Source organism: Cryptomeria japonica, unplaced genomic scaffold (assembly GCF_030272615.1).
Source record: "Cryptomeria japonica unplaced genomic scaffold, Sugi_1.0 HiC_scaffold_151, whole genome shotgun sequence".
NCBI lineage: Eukaryota > Viridiplantae > Streptophyta > Pinopsida > Cupressales > Cupressaceae > Cryptomeria > Cryptomeria japonica.
This window is the reverse complement of record NW_026728973.1, coordinates 310,531-333,620: the sequence shown is the minus strand read 5'-3', so window position 1 is coordinate 333,620 and position 23,090 is coordinate 310,531. Positions and strand designations below refer to the sequence as shown.

The following is a 23,090-nucleotide window of genomic DNA, read 5'->3' as shown; positions in this document are numbered from 1 at the left end:
GCGCACCTCGCTGCCCACCTTGGTGTGCTCTGAGGTGCGCACCCGGGAGCGCTACGAAGTGTGCTCCAAGGTGCGGCGTGCACGTTGTCGGAGCCCGGTTTGCCCCGGGTGCGCACCTCGCCTGCACCTTGGCCGGGGTGGGCACCTTGGCTGGGTTTGCCCAGGGTGCGCTCCGAAGCGGGGTTACTGGAGCGCCCCCTCTTTTTTTGTCAGAGAGTTTGGTGGGGTTTCTCGCATTGGCTCTTCCCAGGCCCGGTTGTTGGGTGCGCTCCCACCCTGGCGCGCGCGAAGTTGGAAGTTGGGTTAATTGCCCGGGCGCGCACCTTCGCCAGGGTGGGCACCTTGGTGCGCAAACCTTGGCTGGGCTGCGCACCAGGGCGGGCTCAAGATGGCACCAGCATTCCCTTTTTCTCACTATCTTTCAAAACGGAAATTTTAAAATCTCGTTTTTTTTTTGCCTTTTATGGAAATTAGTGAAGGCATCGCATCAAAGGTGCGCACCTCGCTGCCCACCTTGGTGTGCTCCGAGGTGCCCACCACGGTGCGCAACGCCGGTGCGAACCCGGGAGCGCCCCGATGTGTGCTCCAAGGTGCGGCGTGCACGAAGTCGGACCCCGGTTTGCCCCGGGTGCGCACCTCGCGTGCACCTTGGTGCGCACACCTTGGCTGGGTTGCGCGGCCTGGTGGGCACCATGGTGCGCACCAAGGAGCGCTCCGAAGTGTGCTCCAAGGTGCGGCGTGCACGAAGTCGGAGCCCGGTTTGCCCCGGGTGCGCACCTTCGCCGCGGTGGGCACCATGGCGTGCACGAAGTCGGAGCCCGGTTTGCCCCGGGTGCGCACCTCGCGTGCACCTTCGCCGGGGTGGGCACCTCGGCTGGGTTGCGCGCCCTGGTGCGCACCAAGGAGCGCTCTGAAGTGTGCTCCAAGGTGCGGCGTGCACGAAGTCGGAGCCCGGTTTGCCCCGGGTGTGCACCTCGCGTGCACCTTCGCTGCGGTGGGCACCTTGGCTGGGTTGCGCGCCTTGGTGGGCACCATGCAGTGCACGAAGTCGGAGCCCGGTTTGCCCCGGGCGCGCACCTCCGCCAGGGTGGGCACCTTGGTGCGCACAACTTGCCTGGGCTGCGCACCAGGAAGGGCTCAAGATGGCACCCGCGTTCCGTTTTTTTCACTATCTTTCAGAACGGAAATTTTAAAATATCGTTTTTTTTTGCCTTTTCTGGAAATTAGTGAAGGCAGCGCATCAAAGGTGCGCAACGCTGGTGCGAACCTGGGAGCGCTCCGATGTGTGCTCCAAGGTGCGGCGTGCACGAAGTCGGACCCCGGTTTGCCCCGGGTGCGCACCTCGCGTGCACCTTGGTGCGCACACCTTGGCTGGGTTGCGCGCCCTGGTGGGCACCATGGTGCGCACCAAGGAGCGCTCCGAAGTGTGCTCCAAGGTGCGGCGTGCACGAAGTCGGAGCCCGGTTTGCCCCGGGTGCGCACCTCGCGTGCACCTTCGCCGCGGTGGGCACCATGGCGTGCACGAAGTCGGAGCCCGGTTTGCCCCGGGTGCGCACCTCGCGTGCACCTTCGCCGGGGTGGGCACCTTAGTGTGCAGACCTTGGCTGGGTTGCGCGCCCTGGTGGGCACCATGGTGCGCACCAAGGAGCGCTCCGAAGTGTGCTCCAAGGTGCGGCCTGCACGAAGTCGGAGCCCGGTTTGCCCCGGGTGTGCACCTCGGGTGGGCACCTTGGTGCGCATGCCTTGCCTGGGCTGCGCACCAGGGCGGGCTCAAGATGGCACCCGCGTTCCTTTTTTTTCACTATCTTTCAAAACGGAAATTTTAAAATCTCATTTTTTTTTGCCTTTTTCTGGAAATTAGTGAAGGCAGCGCATCAAAGGTGCGCACCTCGCTGCCCACCACGGTGCGCAACGCCGGTGGGCACCCGGGAGTGCTTCGAAGTGTGCTCCAAGGTGCTGCGTGCACGTTGTCGGAGCCCGGTTTGCCCCGGGTGCGCACCTCGCGTGCACCTTCGTCGGGGTGGGCACCTTGGCTGGGTTTGCCCCGGCTGCGCTCCGAAGCGGGGTTATTGGAGCGCCGCCTCTTTTTTTGTCGGAGCGTTTGGTGGGGTTTCTCGCATTGGCTCTTCCGAGGCCCGGTTGCCACCCTGGCGCGCACGAAGTCGGAAGTAGGGTTAATTGCCCGGGTGCGCACCTTTGCCAGGGTGGGCACCTTACCTGGGCTGCGCACCAGGGCGGGCTCAAGATGGCACGCGCGTTCCGTTTTTTTCACTATCTTTCAAAACGGAAATTTTAAAATCTCCTTTTTTTTTTGCCTTTTCTGGAAATTAGTGAAGGCAGCGCATCAAAGGTGCGCACCTCGCTGCCCACCTTGGTGTGCTCTGAGGTGCGCACCCGGGAGCGCTACGAAGTGTGCTCCAAGGTGCGGCGTGCACGTTGTCGGAGCCCGGTTTGCCCCGGGTGCGCACCTCGCCTGCACCTTGGCCGGGGTGGGCACCTTGGCTGGGTTTGCCCAGGGTGCGCTCCGAAGCGGGGTTACTGGAGCGCCCCCTCTTTTTTTGTCAGAGCGTTTGGTGGGGTTTCTCGCATTGGCTCTTCCCAGGCCCGGTTGTTGGGTGCGCTCCCACCCTGGCGCGCGCGAAGTTGGAAGTTGGGTTAATTGCCCGGGCGCGCACCTTCGCCAGGGTGGGCACCTTGGTGCGCACACCTTGGCTGGGCTGCGCACCAGGGCGGGCTCAAGATGGCACCAGCATTCCCTTTTTCTCACTATCTTTCAAAACGGAAATTTTAAAATCTCGTTTTTTTTTTGCCTTTTATGGAAATTAGTGAAGGCATCGCATCAAAGGTGCGCACCTCGCTGCCCACCTTGGTGTGCTCCGAGGTGCCCACCACGGTGCGCAACGCCGGTGCGAACCCGGGAGCGCCCCGATGTGTGCTCCAAGGTGCGGCGTGCACGAAGTCGGACCCCGGTTTGCCCCGGGTGCACACCTCGCGTGCACCTTGGTGCGCACACCTTGGCTGGGTTGCGCGGCCTGGTGGGCACCATGGTGCGCACCAAGGAGCGCTCCGAAGTGTGCTCCAAGGTGCGGCGTGCACGAAGTCGGAGCCCGGTTTGCCCCGGGTACGCACCTCGCGTGCACCTTCGCCGGGGTGGGCACCTCGGCTGGGTTGCGCGCCCTGGTGCGCACCAAGGAGCGCTCCGAAGTGTGCTCCAAGGTGCGGCGTGCACGAAGTCGGAGCCCGGTTTGCCCCGGGTGCGCACCTTCGCCGCGGTGCGCACCATGGCGTGCACGAAGTCGGAGCCCGGTTTGCCCCGGGTGCGCACCTCGCGTGCACCTTCGGCGGGGTTGCGCGCCCTGGTGGGCACCATGGTGCGCACCAAGGAGCGCTCCGAAGTGTGCTCCAAGGTGCGGCGTGCACGAAGTCGGAGCCCGGTTTGCCCCGGGTGCGCACCTCGCGTGCACCTTCGGCGGGGTTGCGCGCCCTGGTGGGCACCATGGTGCGCACCAAGGAGCGCTCCGAAGTGTGCTCCAAGGTGCGGCGTGCACGAAGTCGGAGCCCGGTTTGCCCCGGGTGCGCACCTCGCGTGCACCTTCGCCGCGGTGGGCACCATGGCGTGCACGAAGTCGGAGCCCGGTTTGCCCCGGGTGCGCACCTCGCGTGCACCTTCGCCGGGGTGGGCACCTCGGCTGGGTTGCGCGCCCTGGTGCGCACCAAGGAGCGCTCCGAAGTGTGCTCCAAGGTGCGGCGTGCACGAAGTCGGAGCCCGGTTTGCCCCGGGTGCGCACCTCGCGTGCACCTTCGCCAGGGTGGGCACCTCGGTGCGCACACCTTCTCAATGTTTTCTTGCCTTTTCTGGAAATTGGTGAAGGCAGCGCATCAAAGGTGCGCACCTCGGTGTGCTCCGAGGTGCGAACCCGAGAGCGCTCCGAGGTGCCCACGAAGTCGAAAGTCGGGTTAATTGCATTGTTTTCCCCGGGTGCGCTCCGAGGTGCGCAACATCGGCGCGCACCAAGGAGGGCTCCGAAGTGTGCTCCAAGGTGCGCACGATGGCGTGCACCTCTGGTGCGCACGATTCGGAGCTCGGTTTGACCGGGGTGCGCACACCTTGGCTGGGTTGCGCACCTTTTGTGCGCTCCAAGGTGCGCACGAAGTCGGAGCTCGGTTTGCCCCGGGTGCGCACCTTCGCCAGGGTGCGCACCTTGATGCGCACGCCTTGGCTGGGCTGCGCACCTTGGTGGGCGCCATGGTGCGCACCTTTCGTGCGCTCCAAGGTGCGCACGAAGTCGGAGCTCGGTTTGCCCCGGGTGCGCACCTTGGTGGGCGCCATGGTGCACTCCGAGGTGCCCAAGATTGGTGCGCACCAAGGAGCGCTCCGAAGTGCGCTCCAAGGTGCGCGAGAAGTCGAAAGTTGGGTTAATTGTCCGGTTTGCCTCGGGTGCGCACCTTGCGTGCACCTTCGCCAGGGTGGGCGCCTTGGTGCGCACACCTTGGCTGGGCTGCGCACACCTTGGCACCCGCGTTTCCTTCATTTTAAATTTTTTTTTTTTACAATCTCTCAAGTGGGAAATTCTATAATCTCAACTTTTTTTGCCTTTTCAGGAAACTTTTGAATGGAGCGCATCATTGGTGCGCTCCGAAGTGTGCTCCAAAGCTCTCTCCAGCTGCGTGCACCTGCCCCGGCCGCGCACCCGGCCCCGCCCAGCTTCGCTCACCTGTCCCGGGCGTCTGGTGCGGAACCTTAGAGTAAGAAACATCACCGTGCACCTTGGCCAACGTGCGCGACTCGACCGAGCGCGCACTGGCCGAGGTGCACACCGATTTCACCTGGGTGCGCGCGCAGCACCTCGGGCGCACCGGGGTGCGCGCACAACGCCCGGGTTGCACCGTGGCCTGTGTGCTCGGGGCGCCTCGGGTGCGCGCTCGGTGTCGCCCCCCGCGCGCGCGGTAGTGCGGGCAGCGCACCCCGGCCCGGCCCGGCCCCGACGAGAACGCAAACGGGCAAAAGGTTTATTCAAATAGCATTGCGACGCCCGGCAAAAAACTAAAAAAGGGTGCAACACCGGGACTTCCCGGGAGGTCACCCATCCCAGTACTACTCCGGCCCAAGCGCGCTTAACTGCGGAGTTCTGATGGGATCCGGTGCACTAACGCTGGTATGATCGCACCCGTTATGAGCTTGTCGCAGTGTGTACTTAGCAAACCGCGACCCACGTGCGAATCCACCCCGGCCACCCACCCCCGTCGAGGTGCACACCCTCCCTCGCGAAGTGCGCCCCGTTCGCCAAGTCTGAGCCCTGCCCGGGTGCGCGCACCTTGCTAGGGCGTCGGGTGTGCACCCGGCCCGGCCTACGTGCGTGCACCTGGAGGGGGCGTCGTGTGCGTGCAGTGTCCCGTCTGCAACGCGGTGCCCACACACCACCTCGGGCGCAACGACCTGCGCTCACATGTGGGCCGAGTGCACCTTGGTGCATGTTCGGGGCGCCTCGGGTGCACGCTCGATCTTGCCCCGGTGCACCAAGGCGCTCGGTTTGCCCCGGGTGCGCACTTGGTGCAAGGTGGGCACCCAAAATAGGGATCAAGCACCAAAACACAAGTTTCGGGATGCAAAATGGGACCCAAGGACCACAAATGCGTTCCAAGACCCATGATGGGTCCACGAGAACAAAAATGTGTTCCGAGACTTAATAAACAAATATTGGGTTTTAGGAGAAGAAACATGCTCTGATGCCCAAAACGAGAATCGACCCCGAAAAGGCCACAGGCCAAAAGTGGGATGCGAGACAAAAAAAAATGGGACCCGAGGACCAAAATTGGGTTCCCAGGTCGAAGACAGGGCAACCGGACAAGAAACGACCTCTAAGGCTCGAAATGAGTCCCGACGACTAAAACTTGACAAGAAGCACCCATCAGGCACCCAACTCGACACCCATGGGATGCCGACCCACCCGGGCTTCCACCTAGCACACCTTGGCACCCACCCACCCTCGCACCCAACCTCGCACCCAACTTAGCACCTTTGAACCCACATTGGCACTCACCCTGACCCTGGCACCTTGGAACCCACATTGGCACTCACCTTGACCCTGGCACCCACCTTTGCACTCACCTTGGGACCCACCCTGGCTCCCACCTCGGCACCCACCCAGACACCCACCTTGGTTCCTTGGCACCCACCTTGGATCCTTGGCACCCACCCCGACACCCACCTTGGCACGCAACTTGGCTACTTGCCACCCACCTTGGCTCCTTGACGCCCACCCCGACAACCACCCCGTGACCTACCCTGGCTAGGGTTGGTGCACACCCACCCTGGTGCCCACCTTGGCACCCACCCTATGACCCACCTTGGCACGCACCTTAGTACCCACCCCGTTACCCACCCTAGGACCCACCCCGTGACCCACCTTGGCCAGGGTGGGTGCCTTGGTGCGCACAACTTGCCTGGGCTGCACACCAGGGCGGGCTCAAGATGGCACCCGCGTTCCGTTTTTTTCACTATCTTTCAAAACGGAAATTTTAAAATCTCATTTTTTTCTTTTTTTTGCCTTTTCTGGAAATTAGTGAAGGCAGCGCATCAAAGGTGCGCAATGCTGGTGCGAACCCGGGAGCGCTCCGATGTGTGCTCCAAGGTGCGGCGTGCACGAAGTCCGAGCCCGGTTTGCCCCGGGTGCGCACCTCGCGTGCACCTTCGCCGGGGTGAGCACCTTGGCTGGGTTGCGCGCCCTGGTGCGTACCAAGGAGCGCTCTGAAGTGTGCTCCAAGGTGCGGCGTGCACGAAGTCGGAGCCCGGTTTGCCCCGGGTGTGCACCTCGGGTGCGCACCTCGCGTGCACCTTCGCTGCGGTGGGCACCTTGGCTGGGTTGCGCGCCTTGGTGGGCACCATGCAGTGCACGAAGTCGGAGCCCGGTTTGCCCCGGGCGCGCACCTCCGCCAGGGTGGGCACCTTGGTGCGCACAACTTGCCTGGGCTGCGCATCAGGAAGGGCTCAAGATGGCACCCGCGTTCCGTTTTTTTCACTATCTTTCAGAACGGAAATTTTAAAATATCGTTTTTTTTTGCCTTTTCTGGAAATTAGTGAAGGCAGCGCATCAAAGGTGCGCAACGCTGGTGCGAACCTGGGAGCGCTCCGATGTGTGCTCCAAGGTGCGGCGTGCACGAAGTCGGAGCCCGGTTTGCCTCGGGTGCGCCCTGGTGGGCACCATGGTGCGCACCAAGGAGCGCTCCGAAGTGTGCTCCAAGGTGCGGCCTGCACGAAGTCGGAGCCCGGTTTGCCCCGGGTGTGCACCTCGGGTGGGCACCTTGGTGCGCATGCCTTGCCTGGGCTGCGCACCAGGGCGGGCTCAAGATGGCACCCGCGTTCCTTTTTTTTCACTATCTTTCAAAACGGAAATTTTAAAATCTCATTTTTTTTTGCCTTTTTCTGGAAATTAGTGAAGGCAGCGCATCAAAGGTGCGCACCTCGCTGCCCACCACGGTGCGCAACGCCGGTGGGCACCCGGGAGTGCTTCGAAGTGTGCTCCAAGGTGCTGCGTGCACGTTGTCGGAGCCCGGTTTGCCCCGGGTGCGCACCTCGCGTGCACCTTCGTCGGGGTGGGCACCTTGGCTTGGTTTGCCCCGGCTGCGCTCCGAAGCGGGGTTATTGGAGCGCCGCCTCTTTTTTTGTCGGAGCGTTTGGTGGGGTTTCTCGCATTGGCTCTTCCGAGGCCCGGTTGCCACCCTGGCGCGCACGAAGTCGGAAGTAGGGTTAATTGCCCGGGTGCGCACCTTTGCCAGGGTGGCACCTTACCTGGGCTGCGCACCAGGGCGGGCTCAAGATGGCACGCGCGTTCCGTTTTTTTCACTATCTTTCAAAACGGAAATTTTAAAATCTCCTTTTTTTTTTGCCTTTTCTGGAAATTAGTGAAGGCAGCGCATCAAAGGTGCGCACCTCGCTGCCCACCTTGGTGTGCTCTGAGGTGCGCACCCGGGAGCGCTACGAAGTGTGCTCCAAGGTGCGGCGTGCACGTTGTCGGAGCCCGGTTTGCCCCGGGTGCGCACCTCGCCTGCACCTTGGCCGGGGTGGGCACCTTGGCTGGGTTTGCCCAGGGTGCGCTCCGAAGCGGGGTTACTGGAGCGCCCCCTCTTTTTTTGTCAGAGAGTTTGGTGGGGTTTCTCGCATTGGCTCTTCCCAGGCCCGGTTGTTGGGTGCGCTCCCACCCTGGCGCGCGCGAAGTTGGAAGTTGGGTTAATTGCCCGGGCGCGCACCTTCGCCAGGGTGGGCACCTTGGTGCGCAAACCTTGGCTGGGCTGCGCACCAGGGCGGGCTCAAGATGGCACCAGCATTCCCTTTTTCTCACTATCTTTCAAAACGGAAATTTTAAAATCTCGTTTTTTTTTTGCCTTTTATGGAAATTAGTGAAGGCATCGCATCAAAGGTGCGCACCTCGCTGCCCACCTTGGTGTGCTCCGAGGTGCCCACCACGGTGCGCAACGCCGGTGCGAACCCGGGAGCGCCCCGATGTGTGCTCCAAGGTGCGGCGTGCACGAAGTCGGACCCCGGTTTGCCCCGGGTGCGCACCTCGCGTGCACCTTGGTGCGCACACCTTGGCTGGGTTGCGCGGCCTGGTGGGCACCATGGTGCGCACCAAGGAGCGCTCCGAAGTGTGCTCCAAGGTGCGGCGTGCACGAAGTCGGAGCCCGGTTTGCCCCGGGTGCGCACCTTCGCCGCGGTGGGCACCATGGCGTGCACGAAGTCGGAGCCCGGTTTGCCCCGGGTGCGCACCTCGCGTGCACCTTCGCCGGGGTGGGCACCTCGGCTGGGTTGCGCGCCCTGGTGCGCACCAAGGAGCGCTCTGAAGTGTGCTCCAAGGTGCGGCGTGCACGAAGTCGGAGCCCGGTTTGCCCCGGGTGTGCACCTCGCGTGCACCTTCGCTGCGGTGGGCACCTTGGCTGGGTTGCGCGCCTTGGTGGGCACCATGCAGTGCACGAAGTCGGAGCCCGGTTTGCCCCGGGCGCGCACCTCCGCCAGGGTGGGCACCTTGGTGCGCACAACTTGCCTGGGCTGCGCACCAGGAAGGGCTCAAGATGGCACCCGCGTTCCGTTTTTTTCACTATCTTTCAGAACGGAAATTTTAAAATATCGTTTTTTTTTGCCTTTTCTGGAAATTAGTGAAGGCAGCGCATCAAAGGTGCGCAACGCTGGTGCGAACCTGGGAGCGCTCCGATGTGTGCTCCAAGGTGCGGCGTGCACGAAGTCGGACCCCGGTTTGCCCCGGGTGCGCACCTCGCGTGCACCTTGGTGCGCACACCTTGGCTGGGTTGCGCGCCCTGGTGGGCACCATGGTGCGCACCAAGGAGCGCTCCGAAGTGTGCTCCAAGGTGCGGCGTGCACGAAGTCGGAGCCCGGTTTGCCCCGGGTGCGCACCTCGCGTGCACCTTCGCCGCGGTGGGCACCTTAGTGTGCAGACCTTGGCTGGGTTGCGCGCCCTGGTGGGCACCATGGTGCGCACCAAGGAGCGCTCCGAAGTGTGCTCCAAGGTGCGGCCTGCACGAAGTCGGAGCCCGGTTTGCCCCGGGTGTGCACCTCGGGTGGGCACCTTGGTGCGCATGCCTTGCCTGGGCTGCGCACCAGGGCGGGCTCAAGATGGCACCCGCGTTCCTTTTTTTTCACTATCTTTCAAAACGGAAATTTTAAAATCTCATTTTTTTTTGCCTTTTTCTGGAAATTAGTGAAGGCAGCGCATCAAAGGTGCGCACCTCGCTGCCCACCACGGTGCGCAACGCCGGTGGGCACCCGGGAGTGCTTCGAAGTGTGCTCCAAGGTGCTGCGTGCACGTTGTCGGAGCCCGGTTTGCCCCGGGTGCGCACCTCGCGTGCACCTTCGTCGGGGTGGGCACCTTGGCTGGGTTTGCCCCGGCTGCGCTCCGAAGCGGGGTTATTGGAGCGCCGCCTCTTTTTTTGTCGGAGCGTTTGGTGGGGTTTCTCGCATTGGCTCTTCCGAGGCCCGGTTGCCACCCTGGCGCGCACGAAGTCGGAAGTAGGGTTAATTGCCCGGGTGCGCACCTTTGCCAGGGTGGGCACCTTACCTGGGCTGCGCACCAGGGCGGGCTCAAGATGGCACGCGCGTTCCGTTTTTTTCACTATCTTTCAAAACGGAAATTTTAAAATCTCCTTTTTTTTTTGCCTTTTCTGGAAATTAGTGAAGGCAGCGCATCAAAGGTGCGCACCTCGCTGCCCACCTTGGTGTGCTCTGAGGTGCGCACCCGGGAGCGCTACGAAGTGTGCTCCAAGGTGCGGCGTGCACGTTGTCGGAGCCCGGTTTGCCCCGGGTGCGCACCTCGCCTGCACCTTGGCCGGGGTGGGCACCTTGGCTGGGTTTGCCCAGGGTGCGCTCCGAAGCGGGGTTACTGGAGCGCCCCCTCTTTTTTTGTCAGAGCGTTTGGTGGGGTTTCTCGCATTGGCTCTTCCCAGGCCCGGTTGTTGGGTGCGCTCCCACCCTGGCGCGCGCGAAGTTGGAAGTTGGGTTAATTGCCCGGGCGCGCACCTTCGCCAGGGTGGGCACCTTGGTGCGCACACCTTGGCTGGGCTGCGCACCAGGGCGGGCTCAAGATGGCACCAGCATTCCCTTTTTCTCACTATCTTTCAAAACGGAAATTTTAAAATCTCGTTTTTTTTTTGCCTTTTATGGAAATTAGTGAAGGCATCGCATCAAAGGTGCGCACCTCGCTGCCCACCTTGGTGTGCTCCGAGGTGCCCACCACGGTGCGCAACGCCGGTGCGAACCCGGGAGCGCCCCGATGTGTGCTCCAAGGTGCGGCGTGCACGAAGTCGGACCCCGGTTTGCCCCGGGTGCGCACCTCGCGTGCACCTTGGTGCGCACACCTTGGCTGGGTTGCGCGGCCTGGTGGGCACCATGGTGCGCACCAAGGAGCGCTCCGAAGTGTGCTCCAAGGTGCGGCGTGCACGAAGTCGGAGCCCGGTTTGCCCCGGGTACGCACCTCGCGTGCACCTTCGCCGGGGTGGGCACCTCGGCTGGGTTGCGCGCCCTGGTGCGCACCAAGGAGCGCTCCGAAGTGTGCTCCAAGGTGCGGCGTGCACGAAGTCGGAGCCCGGTTTGCCCCGGGTGCGCACCTTCGCCGCGGTGCGCACCATGGCGTGCACGAAGTCGGAGCCCGGTTTGCCCCGGGTGCGCACCTCGCGTGCACCTTCGGCGGGGTTGCGCGCCCTGGTGGGCACCATGGTGCGCACCAAGGAGCGCTCCGAAGTGTGCTCCAAGGTGCGGCGTGCACGAAGTCGGAGCCCGGTTTGCCCCGGGTGCGCACCTCGCGTGCACCTTCGGCGGGGTTGCGCGCCCTGGTGGGCACCATGGTGCGCACCAAGGAGCGCTCCGAAGTGTGCTCCAAGGTGCGGCGTGCACGAAGTCGGAGCCCGGTTTGCCCCGGGTGCGCACCTCGCGTGCACCTTCGCCGCGGTGGGCACCATGGCGTGCACGAAGTCGGAGCCCGGTTTGCCCCGGGTGCGCACCTCGCGTGCACCTTCGCCGGGGTGGGCACCTCGGCTGGGTTGCGCGCCCTGGTGCGCACCAAGGAGCGCTCCGAAGTGTGCTCCAAGGTGCGGCGTGCACGAAGTCGGAGCCCGGTTTGCCCCGGGTGCGCACCTCGCGTGCACCTTCGCCAGGGTGGGCACCTCGGTGCGCACACCTTCTCAATGTTTTCTTGCCTTTTCTGGAAATTGGTGAAGGCAGCGCATCAAAGGTGCGCACCTCGGTGTGCTCCGAGGTGCGAACCCGAGAGCGCTCCGAGGTGCCCACGAAGTCGAAAGTCGGGTTAATTGCATTGTTTTCCCCGGGTGCGCTCCGAGGTGCGCAACATCGGCGCGCACCAAGGAGGGCTCCGAAGTGTGCTCCAAGGTGCGCACGATGGCGTGCACCTCTGGTGCGCACGATTCGGAGCTCGGTTTGACCGGGGTGCGCACACCTTGGCTGGGTTGCGCACCTTTTGTGCGCTCCAAGGTGCGCACGAAGTCGGAGCTCGGTTTGCCCCGGGTGCGCACCTTCGCCAGGGTGCGCACCTTGATGCGCACGCCTTGGCTGGGCTGCGCACCTTGGTGGGCGCCATGGTGCGCACCTTTCGTGCGCTCCAAGGTGCGCACGAAGTCGGAGCTCGGTTTGCCCCGGGTGCGCACCTTGGTGGGCGCCATGGTGCACTCCGAGGTGCCCAAGATTGGTGCGCACCAAGGAGCGCTCCGAAGTGCGCTCCAAGGTGCGCGCGAAGTCGAAAGTTGGGTTAATTGTCCGGTTTGCCTCGGGTGCGCACCTTGCGTGCACCTTCGCCAGGGTGGGCGCCTTGGTGCGCACACCTTGGCTGGGCTGCGCACACCTTGGCACCCGCGTTTCCTTCATTTTAAATTTTTTTTTTTTACAATCTCTCAAGTGGGAAATTCTATAATCTCAACTTTTTTTGCCTTTTCAGGAAACTTTTGAATGGAGCGCATCATTGGTGCGCTCCGAAGTGTGCTCCAAAGCTCTCTCCAGCTGCGTGCACCTGCCCCGGCCGCGCACCCGGCCCCGCCCAGCTTCGCTCACCTGTCCCGGGCGTCTGGTGCGGAACCTTAGAGTAAGAAACATCACCGTGCACCTTGGCCAACGTGCGCGACTCGACCGAGCGCGCACTGGCCGAGGTGCACACCGATTTCACCTGGGTGCGCGCGCAGCACCTCGGGCGCACCGGGGTGCGCGCACAACGCCCGGGTTGCACCGTGGCCTGTGTGCTCGGGGCGCCTCGGGTGCGCGCTCGGTGTCGCCCCCGCGCGCGCGGTAGTGCGGGCAGCGCACCCCGGCCCGGCCCGGCCCCGACGAGAACGCAAACGGGCAAAAGGTTTATTCAAATAGCATTGCGACGCCCGGCGAAAAACTAAAAAAGGGTGCAACACCGGGACTTCCCGGGAGGTCACCCATCCCAGTACTACTCCGGCCCAAGCGCGCTTAACTGCGGAGTTCTGATGGGATCCGGTGCACTAACGCTGGTATGATCGCACCCGTTATGAGCTTGTCGCAGTGTGTACTTAGCAAACCGCGACCCACGTGCGAATCCACCCCGGCCACCCACCCCCGTCGAGGTGCACACCCTCCCTCGCGAAGTGCGCCCCGTTCGCCAAGTGTGAGCCCTGCCCGGGTGCGCGCACCTTGCTAGGGCGTCGGGTGTGCACCCGGCCCGGCCTACGTGCGTGCACCTGGAGGGGGCGTCGTGTGCGTGCAGTGTCCCGTCTGCAACGCGGTGCCCACACACCACCTCGGGCGCAACGACCTGCGCTCACATGTGGGCCGAGTGCACCTTGGTGCATGTTCGGGGCGCCTCGGGTGCACGCTCGATCTTGCCCCGGTGCACCAAGGCGCTCGGTTTGCCCCGGGTGCGCACTTGGTGCAAGGTGGGCACCCAAAATAGGGATCAAGCACCAAAACACAAGTTTCGGGATGCAAAATGGGACCCAAGGACCACAAATGCGTTCCAAGACCCATGATGGGTCCACGAGAACAAAAATGTGTTCCGAGACTTAATAAACAAATATTGGGTTTTAGGAGAAGAAACATGCTCTGATGCCCAAAACGAGAATCGACCCCGAAAAGGCCACAGGCCAAAAGTGGGATGCGAGACAAAAAAAAATGGGACCCGAGGACCAAAATTGGGTTCCCAGGTCGAAGACAGGGCAACCGGACAAGAAACGACCTCTAAGGCTCGAAATGAGTCCCGACGACTAAAACTTGACAAGAAGCACCCATCAGGCACCCAACTCGACACCCATGGGATGCCGACCCACCCGGGCTTCCACCTAGCACACCTTGGCACCCACCCACCCTCGCACCCAACCTCGCACCCAACTTAGCACCTTTGAACCCACATTGGCACTCACCCTGACCCTGGCACCTTGGAACCCACATTGGCACTCACCTTGACCCTGGCACCCACCTTTGCACTCACCTTGGGACCCACCCTGGCTCCCACCTCGGCACCCACCCAGACACCCACCTTGGTTCCTTGGCACCCACCTTGGATCCTTGGCACCCACCCCGACACCCACCTTGGCACGCAACTTGGCTACTTGCCACCCACCTTGGCTCCTTGACGCCCACCCCGACAACCACCCCGTGACCTACCCTGGCTAGGGTTGGTGCACACCCACCCTGGTGCCCACCTTGGCACCCACCCTATGACCCACCTTGGCACGCACCTTAGTACCCACCCCGTTACCCACCCTAGGACCCACCCCGTGACCCACCTTGGCCAGGGTGGGTGCCTTGGTGCGCACAACTTGCCTGGGCTGCACACCAGGGCGGGCTCAAGATGGCACCCGCGTTCCGTTTTTTTCACTATCTTTCAAAACGGAAATTTTAAAATCTCATTTTTTTCTTTTTTTTGCCTTTTCTGGAAATTAGTGAAGGCAGCGCATCAAAGGTGCGCAATGCTGGTGCGAACCCGGGAGCGCTCCGATGTGTGCTCCAAGGTGCGGCGTGCACGAAGTCCGAGCCCGGTTTGCCCCGGGTGCGCACCTCGCGTGCACCTTCGCCGGGGTGAGCACCTTGGCTGGGTTGCGCGCCCTGGTGCGTACCAAGGAGCGCTCTGAAGTGTGCTCCAAGGTGCGGCGTGCACGAAGTCGGAGCCCGGTTTGCCCCGGGTGTGCACCTCGGGTGCGCACCTCGCGTGCACCTTCGCTGCGGTGGGCACCTTGGCTGGGTTGCGCGCCTTGGTGGGCACCATGCAGTGCACGAAGTCGGAGCCCGGTTTGCCCCGGGCGCGCACCTCCGCCAGGGTGGGCACCTTGGTGCGCACAACTTGCCTGGGCTGCGCATCAGGAAGGGCTCAAGATGGCACCCGCGTTCCGTTTTTTTCACTATCTTTCAGAACGGAAATTTTAAAATATCGTTTTTTTTTGCCTTTTCTGGAAATTAGTGAAGGCAGCGCATCAAAGGTGCGCAACGCTGGTGCGAACCTGGGAGCGCTCCGATGTGTGCTCCAAGGTGCGGCGTGCACGAAGTCGGAGCCCGGTTTGCCTCGGGTGCGCCCTGGTGGGCACCATGGTGCGCACCAAGGAGCGCTCCGAAGTGTGCTCCAAGGTGCGGCCTGCACGAAGTCGGAGCCCGGTTTGCCCCGGGTGTGCACCTCGGGTGGGCACCTTGGTGCGCATGCCTTGCCTGGGCTGCGCACCAAGGCGGGCTCAAGATGGCACCCGCGTTCCTTTTTTTTCACTATCTTTCAAAACGGAAATTTTAAAATCTCATTTTTTTTTGCCTTTTTCTGGAAATTAGTGAAGGCAGCGCATCAAAGGTGCGCACCTCGCTGCCCACCACGGTGCGCAACGCCGGTGGGCACCCGGGAGTGCTTCGAAGTGTGCTCCAAGGTGCTGCGTGCACGTTGTCGGAGCCCGGTTTGCCCCGGGTGCGCACCTCGCGTGCACCTTCGTCGGGGTGGGCACCTTGGCTTGGTTTGCCCCGGCTGCGCTCCGAAGCGGGGTTATTGGAGCGCCGCCTCTTTTTTTGTCGGAGCGTTTGGTGGGGTTTCTCGCATTGGCTCTTCCGAGGCCCGGTTGCCACCCTGGCGCGCACGAAGTCGGAAGTAGGGTTAATTGCCCGGGTGCGCACCTTTGCCAGGGTGGCACCTTACCTGGGCTGCGCACCAGGGCGGGCTCAAGATGGCACGCGCGTTCCGTTTTTTTCACTATCTTTCAAAACGGAAATTTTAAAATCTCCTTTTTTTTTTGCCTTTTCTGGAAATTAGTGAAGGCAGCGCATCAAAGGTGCGCACCTCGCTGCCCACCTTGGTGTGCTCTGAGGTGCGCACCCGGGAGCGCTACGAAGTGTGCTCCAAGGTGCGGCGTGCACGTTGTCGGAGCCCGGTTTGCCCCGGGTGCGCACCTCGCCTGCACCTTGGCCGGGGTGGGCACCTTGGCTGGGTTTGCCCAGGGTGCGCTCCGAAGCGGGGTTACTGGAGCGCCCCCTCTTTTTTTGTCAGAGAGTTTGGTGGGGTTTCTCGCATTGGCTCTTCCCAGGCCCGGTTGTTGGGTGCGCTCCCACCCTGGCGCGCGCGAAGTTGGAAGTTGGGTTAATTGCCCGGGCGCGCACCTTCGCCAGGGTGGGCACCTTGGTGCGCAAACCTTGGCTGGGCTGCGCACCAGGGCGGGCTCAAGATGGCACCAGCATTCCCTTTTTCTCACTATCTTTCAAAACGGAAATTTTAAAATCTCGTTTTTTTTTTGCCTTTTATGGAAATTAGTGAAGGCATCGCATCAAAGGTGCGCACCTCGCTGCCCACCTTGGTGTGCTCCGAGGTGCCCACCACGGTGCGCAACGCCGGTGCGAACCCGGGAGCGCCCCGATGTGTGCTCCAAGGTGCGGCGTGCACGAAGTCGGACCCCGGTTTGCCCCGGGTGCGCACCTCGCGTGCACCTTGGTGCGCACACCTTGGCTGGGTTGCGCGGCCTGGTGGGCACCATGGTGCGCACCAAGGAGCGCTCCGAAGTGTGCTCCAAGGTGCGGCGTGCACGAAGTCGGAGCCCGGTTTGCCCCGGGTGCGCACCTTCGCCGCGGTGGGCACCATGGCGTGCACGAAGTCGGAGCCCGGTTTGCCCCGGGTGCGCACCTCGCGTGCACCTTCGCCGGGGTGGGCACCTCGGCTGGGTTGCGCGCCCTGGTGCGCACCAAGGAGCGCTCTGAAGTGTGCTCCAAGGTGCGGCGTGCACGAAGTCGGAGCCCGGTTTGCCCCGGGTGTGCACCTCGCGTGCACCTTCGCTGCGGTGGGCACCTTGGCTGGGTTGCGCGCCTTGGTGGGCACCATGCAGTGCACGAAGTCGGAGCCCGGTTTGCCCCGGGCGCGCACCTCCGCCAGGGTGGGCACCTTGGTGCGCACAACTTGCCTGGGCTGCGCACCAGGAAGGGCTCAAGATGGCACCCGCGTTCCGTTTTTTTCACTATCTTTCAGAACGGAAATTTTAAAATATCGTTTTTTTTTGCCTTTTCTGGAAATTAGTGAAGGCAGCGCATCAAAGGTGCGCAACGCTGGTGCGAACCTGGGAGCGCTCCGATGTGTGCTCCAAGGTGCGGCGTGCACGAAGTCGGACCCCGGTTTGCCCCGGGTGCGCACCTCGCGTGCACCTTGGTGCGCACACCTTGGCTGGGTTGCGCGCCCTGGTGGGCACCATGGTGCGCACCAAGGAGCGCTCCGAAGTGTGCTCCAAGGTGCGGCGTGCACGAAGTCGGAGCCCGGTTTGCCCCGGGTGCGCACCTCGCGTGCACCTTCGCCGCGGTGGGCACCATGGCGTGCACGAAGTCGGAGCCCGGTTTGCCCCGGGTGCGCACCTCGCGTGCACCTTCGCCGGGGTGGGCACCTTGGTGTGCAGACCTTGGCTGGGTTGCGCGCCCTGGTGGGCACCATGGTGCGCACCAAGGAGCGCTCCGAAGTGTGCTCCAAGGTGCGGCCTGCACGAAGTCGGAGCCCGGTTTGCCCCGGGTGTGCACCTCGGGTGGGCACCTTGGTGCGCATGCCTTGCCTGGGCTGCGCACCAGGGCGGGCTCAAGATGGCACCCGCGTTCCTTTTTTTTCACTATCTTTCAAAACGGAAATTTTAAAATCTCATTTTTTTTTGCCTTTTTCTGGAAATTAGTGAAGGCAGCGCATCAAAGGTGCGCACCTCGCTGCCCACCACGGTGCGCAACGCCGGTGGGCACCCGGGAGTGCTTCGAAGTGTGCTCCAAGGTGCTGCGTGCACGTTGTCGGAGCCCGGTTTGCCCCGGGTGCGCACCTCGCGTGCACCTTCGTCGGGGTGGGCACCTTGGCTGGGTTTGCCCCGGCTGCGCTCCGAAGCGGGGTTATTGGAGCGCCGCCTCTTTTTTTGTCGGAGCGTTTGGTGGGGTTTCTCGCATTGGCTCTTCCGAGGCCCGGTTGCCACCCTGGCGCGCACGAAGTCGGAAGTAGGGTTAATTGCCCGGGTGCGCACCTTTGCCAGGGTGGGCACCTTACCTGGGCTGCGCACCAGGGCGGGCTCAAGATGGCACGCGCGTTCCGTTTTTTTCACTATCTTTCAAAACGGAAATTTTAAAATCTCCTTTTTTTTTTGCCTTTTCTGGAAATTAGTGAAGGCAGCGCATCAAAGGTGCGCACCTCGCTGCCCACCTTGGTGTGCTCTGAGGTGCGCACCCGGGAGCGCTACGAAGTGTGCTCCAAGGTGCGGCGTGCACGTTGTCGGAGCCCGGTTTGCCCCGGGTGCGCACCTCGCCTGCACCTTGGCCGGGGTGGGCACCTTGGCTGGGTTTGCCCAGGGTGCGCTCCGAAGCGGGGTTACTGGAGCGCCCCCTCTTTTTTTGTCAGAGCGTTTGGTGGGGTTTCTCGCATTGGCTCTTCCCAGGCCCGGTTGTTGGGTGCGCTCCCACCCTGGCGCGCGCGAAGTTGGAAGTTGGGTTAATTGCCCGGGCGCGCACCTTCGCCAGGGTGGGCACCTTGGTGCGCACACCTTGGCTGGGCTGCGCACCAGGGCGGGCTCAAGATGGCACCAGCATTCCCTTTTTCTCACTATCTTTCAAAACGGAAATTTTAAAATCTCGTTTTTTTTTTGCCTTTTATGGAAATTAGTGAAGGCATCGCATCAAAGGTGCGCACCTCGCTGCCCACCTTGGTGTGCTCCGAGGTGCCCACCACGGTGCGCAACGCCGGTGCGAACCCGGGAGCGCCCCGATGTGTGCTCCAAGGTGCGGCGTGCACGAAGTCGGACCCCGGTTTGCCCCGGGTGCGCACCTCGCGTGCACCTTGGTGCGCACACCTTGGCTGGGTTGCGCGGCCTGGTGGGCACCATGGTGCGCACCAAGGAGCGCTCCGAAGTGTGCTCCAAGGTGCGGCGTGCACGAAGTCGGAGCCCGGTTTGCCCCGGGTACGCACCTCGCGTGCACCTTCGCCGGGGTGGGCACCTCGGCTGGGTTGCGCGCCCTGGTGCGCACCAAGGAGCGCTCCGAAGTGTGCTCCAAGGTGCGGCGTCCAAGAAGTCGGAGCCCGGTTTGCCCCGGGTGCGCACCTTCGCCGCGGTGCGCACCATGGCGTGCACGAAGTCGGAGCCCGGTTTGCCCCGGGTGCGCACCTCGCGTGCACCTTCGGCGGGGTTGCGCGCCCTGGTGGGCACCATGGTGCGCACCAAGGAGCGCTCCGAAGTGTGCTCCAAGGTGCGGCGTGCACGAAGTCGGAGCCCGGTTTGCCCCGGGTGCGCACCTCGCGTGCACCTTCGGCGGGGTTGCGCGCCCTGGTGGGCACCATGGTGCGCACCAAGGAGCGCTCCGAAGTGTGCTCCAAGGTGCGGCGTGCACGAAGTCGGAGCCCGGTTTGCCCCGGGTGCGCACCTCGCGTGCACCTTCGCCGCGGTGGGCACCATGGCGTGCACGAAGTCGGAGCCCGGTTTGCCCCGGGTGCGCACCTCGCGTGCACCTTCGCCGGGGTGGGCACCTCGGCTGGGTTGCGCGCCCTGGTGCGCACCAAGGAGCGCTCCGAAGTGTGCTCCAAGGTGCGGCGTGCACGAAGTCGGAGCCCGGTTTGCCCCGGGTGCGCACCTCGCGTGCACCTTCGCCAGGGTGGGCACCTCGGTGCGCACACCTTCTCAATGTTTTCTTGCCTTTTCTGGAAATTGGTGAAGGCAGCGCATCAAAGGTGCGCACCTCGGTGTGCTCCGAGGTGCGAACCCGAGAGCGCTCCGAGGTGCCCACGAAGTCGAAAGTCGGGTTAATTGCATTGTTTTCCCCGGGTGCGCTCCGAGGTGCGCAACATCGGCGCGCACCAAGGAGGGCTCCGAAGTGTGCTCCAAGGTGCGCACGATGGCGTGCACCTCTGGTGCGCACGATTCGGAGCTCGGTTTGACCGGGGTGCGCACACCTTGGCTGGGTTGCGCACCTTTTGTGTGCTCCAAGGTGCGCACGAAGTCGGAGCTCGGTTTGCCCCGGGTGCGCACCTTCGCCAGGGTGCGCACCTTGATGCGCACGCCTTGGCTGGGCTGCGCACCTTGGTGGGCGCCATGGTGCGCACCTTTCGTGCGCTCCAAGGTGCGCACGAAGTCGGAGCTCGGTTTGCCCCGGGTGCGCACCTTGGTGGGCGCCATGGTGCACTCCGAGGTGCCCAAGATTGGTGCGCACCAAGGAGCGCTCCGAAGTGCGCTCCAAGGTGCGCGCGAAGTCGAAAGTTGGGTTAATTGTCCGGTTTGCCTCGGGTGCGCACCTTGCGTGCACCTTCGCCAGGGTGGGCGCCTTGGTGCGCACACCTTGGCTGGGCTGCGCACACCTTGGCACCCGCGTTTCCTTCATTTTAAATTTTTTTTTTTTACAATCTCTCAAGTGGGAAATTCTATAATCTCAACTTTTTTTGCCTTTTCAGGAAACTTTTGAATGGAGCGCATCATTGGTGCGCTCCGAAGTGTGCTCCAAAGCTCTCTCCAGCTGCGTGCACCTGCCCCGGCCGCGCACCCGGCCCCGCCCAGCTTCGCTCACCTGTCCCGGGCGTCTGGTGCGGAACCTTAGAGTAAGAAACATCACCGTGCACCTTGGCCAACGTGCGCGACTCGACCGAGCGCGCACTGGCCGAGGTGCACACCGATTTCACCTGGGTGCGCGCGCAGCACCTCGGGCGCACCGGGGTGCGCGCACAACGCCCGGGTTGCACCGTGGCCTGTGTGCTCGGGGCGCCTCGGGTGCGCGCTCGGTGTCGCCCCCGCGCGCGCGGTAGTGCGGGCAGCGCACCCCGGCCCGGCCCGGCCCCGACGAGAACGCAAACGGGCAAAAGGTTTATTCAAATAGCATTGCGACGCCCGGCGAAAAACTAAAAAAGGGTGCAACACCGGGACTTCCCGGGAGGTCACCCATCCCAGTACTACTCCGGCCCAAGCGCGCTTAACTGCGGAGTTCTGATGGGATCCGGTGCACTAACGCTGGTATGATCGCACCCGTTATGAGCTTGTCGCAGTGTGTACTTAGCAAACCGCGACCCACGTGCGAATCCACCCCGGCCACCCACCCCCGTCGAGGTGCACACCCTCCCTCGCGAAGTGCGCCCCGTTCGCCAAGTGTGAGCCCTGCCCGGGTGCGCGCACCTTGCTAGGGCGTCGGGTGTGCACCCGGCCCGGCCTACGTGCGTGCACCTGGAGGGGGCGTCGTGTGCGTGCAGTGTCCCGTCTGCAACGCGGTGCCCACACACCACCTCGGGCGCAACGACCTGCGCTCACATGTGGGCCGAGTGCACCTTGGTGCATGTTCGGGGCGCCTCGGGTGCACGCTCGATCTTGCCCCGGTGCACCAAGGCGCTCGGTTTGCCCCGGGTGCGCACTTGGTGCAAGGTGGGCACCCAAAATAGGGATCAAGCACCAAAACACAAGTTTCGGGATGCAAAATGGGACCCAAGGACCACAAATGCGTTCCAAGACCCATGATGGGTCCACGAGAACAAAAATGTGTTCCGAGACTTAATAAACAAATATTGGGTTTTAGGAGAAGAAACATGCTCTGATGCCCAAAACGAGAATCGACCCCGAAAAGGCCACAGGCCAAAAGTGGGATGCGAGACAAAAAAAAATGGGACCCGAGGACCAAAATTGGGTTCCCAGGTCGAAGACAGGGCAACCGGACAAGAAACGACCTCTAAGGCTCGAAATGAGTCCCGACGACTAAAACTTGACAAGAAGCACCCATCAGGCACCCAACTCGACACCCATGGGATGCCGACCCACCCGGGCTTCCACCTAGCACACCTTGGCACCCACCCACCCTCGCACCCAACCTCGCACCCAACTTAGCACCTTTGAACCCACATTGGCACTCACCCTGACCCTGGCACCTTGGAACCCACATTGGCACTCACCTTGACCCTGGCACCCACCTTTGCACTCACCTTGGGACCCACCCTGGCTCCCACCTCGGCACCCACCCAGACACCCACCTTGGTTCCTTGGCACCCACCTTGGATCCTTGGCACCCACCCCGACACCCACCTTGGCACGCAACTTGGCTACTTGCCACCCACCTTGGCTCCTTGACGCCCACCCCGACAACCACCCCGTGACCTACCCTGGCTAGGGTTGGTGCACACCCACCCTGGTGCCCACCTTGGCACCCACCCTATGACCCACCTTGGCACGCACCTTAGTACCCACCCCGTTACCCACCCTAGGACCCACCCCGTGACCCACCTTGGCCAGGGTGGGTGCCTTGGTGCGCACAACTTGCCTGGGCTGCACACCAGGGCGGGCTCAAGATGGCACCCGCGTTCCGTTTTTTTCACTATCTTTCAAAACGGAAATTTTAAAATCTCATTTTTTTCTTTTTTTTGCCTTTTCTGGAAATTAGTGAAGGCAGCGCATCAAAGGTGCGCAATGCTGGTGCGAACCCGGGAGCGCTCCGATGTGTGCTCCAAGGTGCGGCGTGCACGAAGTCCGAGCCCGGTTTGCCCCGGGTGCGCACCTCGCGTGCACCTTCGCCGGGGTGAGCACCTTGGCTGGGTTGCGCGCCCTGGTGCGTACCAAGGAGCGCTCTGAAGTGTGCTCCAAGGTGCGGCGTGCACGAAGTCGGAGCCCGGTTTGCCCCGGGTGTGCACCTCGGGTGCGCACCTCGCGTGCACCTTCGCTGCGGTGGGCACCTTGGCTGGGTTGCGCGCCTTGGTGGGCACCATGCAGTGCACGAAGTCGGAGCCCGGTTTGCCCCGGGCGCGCACCTCCGCCAGGGTGGGCACCTTGGTGCGCACAACTTGCCTGGGCTGCGCATCAGGAAGGGCTCAAGATGGCACCCGCGTTCCGTTTTTTTCACTATCTTTCAGAACGGAAATTTTAAAATATCGTTTTTTTTTGCCTTTTCTGGAAATTAGTGAAGGCAGCGCATCAAAGGTGCGCAACGCTGGTGCGAACCTGGGAGCGCTCCGATGTGTGCTCCAAGGTGCGGCGTGCACGAAGTCGGAGCCCGGTTTGCCTCGGGTGCGCCCTGGTGGGCACCATGGTGCGCACCAAGGAGCGCTCCGAAGTGTGCTCCAAGGTGCGGCCTGCACGAAGTCGGAGCCCGGTTTGCCCCGGGTGTGCACCTCGGGTGGGCACCTTGGTGCGCATGCCTT

General features: G+C 63.0%; 3 non-coding genes across 3 annotated transcripts; all 3 read right to left on the bottom strand.

Moving 5' to 3' along the window:
• Positions 1 to 5,051: 5,051 nt before the first annotated feature.
• On the bottom strand, positions 5,052 to 5,170 carry LOC131866599 (5S ribosomal RNA). The gene has a single exon (XR_009365200.1). It is a non-coding gene; the product is annotated as a 5S ribosomal RNA (ribosomal RNA).
• Positions 5,171 to 12,900: 7,730 nt separating this feature from the next.
• Positions 12,901 to 13,019, bottom strand: LOC131866598 (5S ribosomal RNA). The gene has a single exon (XR_009365199.1). It is a non-coding gene; the product is annotated as a 5S ribosomal RNA (ribosomal RNA).
• A 7,804-nt stretch (positions 13,020 to 20,823) lies between these two features.
• On the bottom strand, positions 20,824 to 20,942 carry LOC131866597 (5S ribosomal RNA). The gene has a single exon (XR_009365198.1). It is a non-coding gene; the product is annotated as a 5S ribosomal RNA (ribosomal RNA).
• Between the last annotated feature and the right edge of the window lie 2,148 nt (positions 20,943 to 23,090).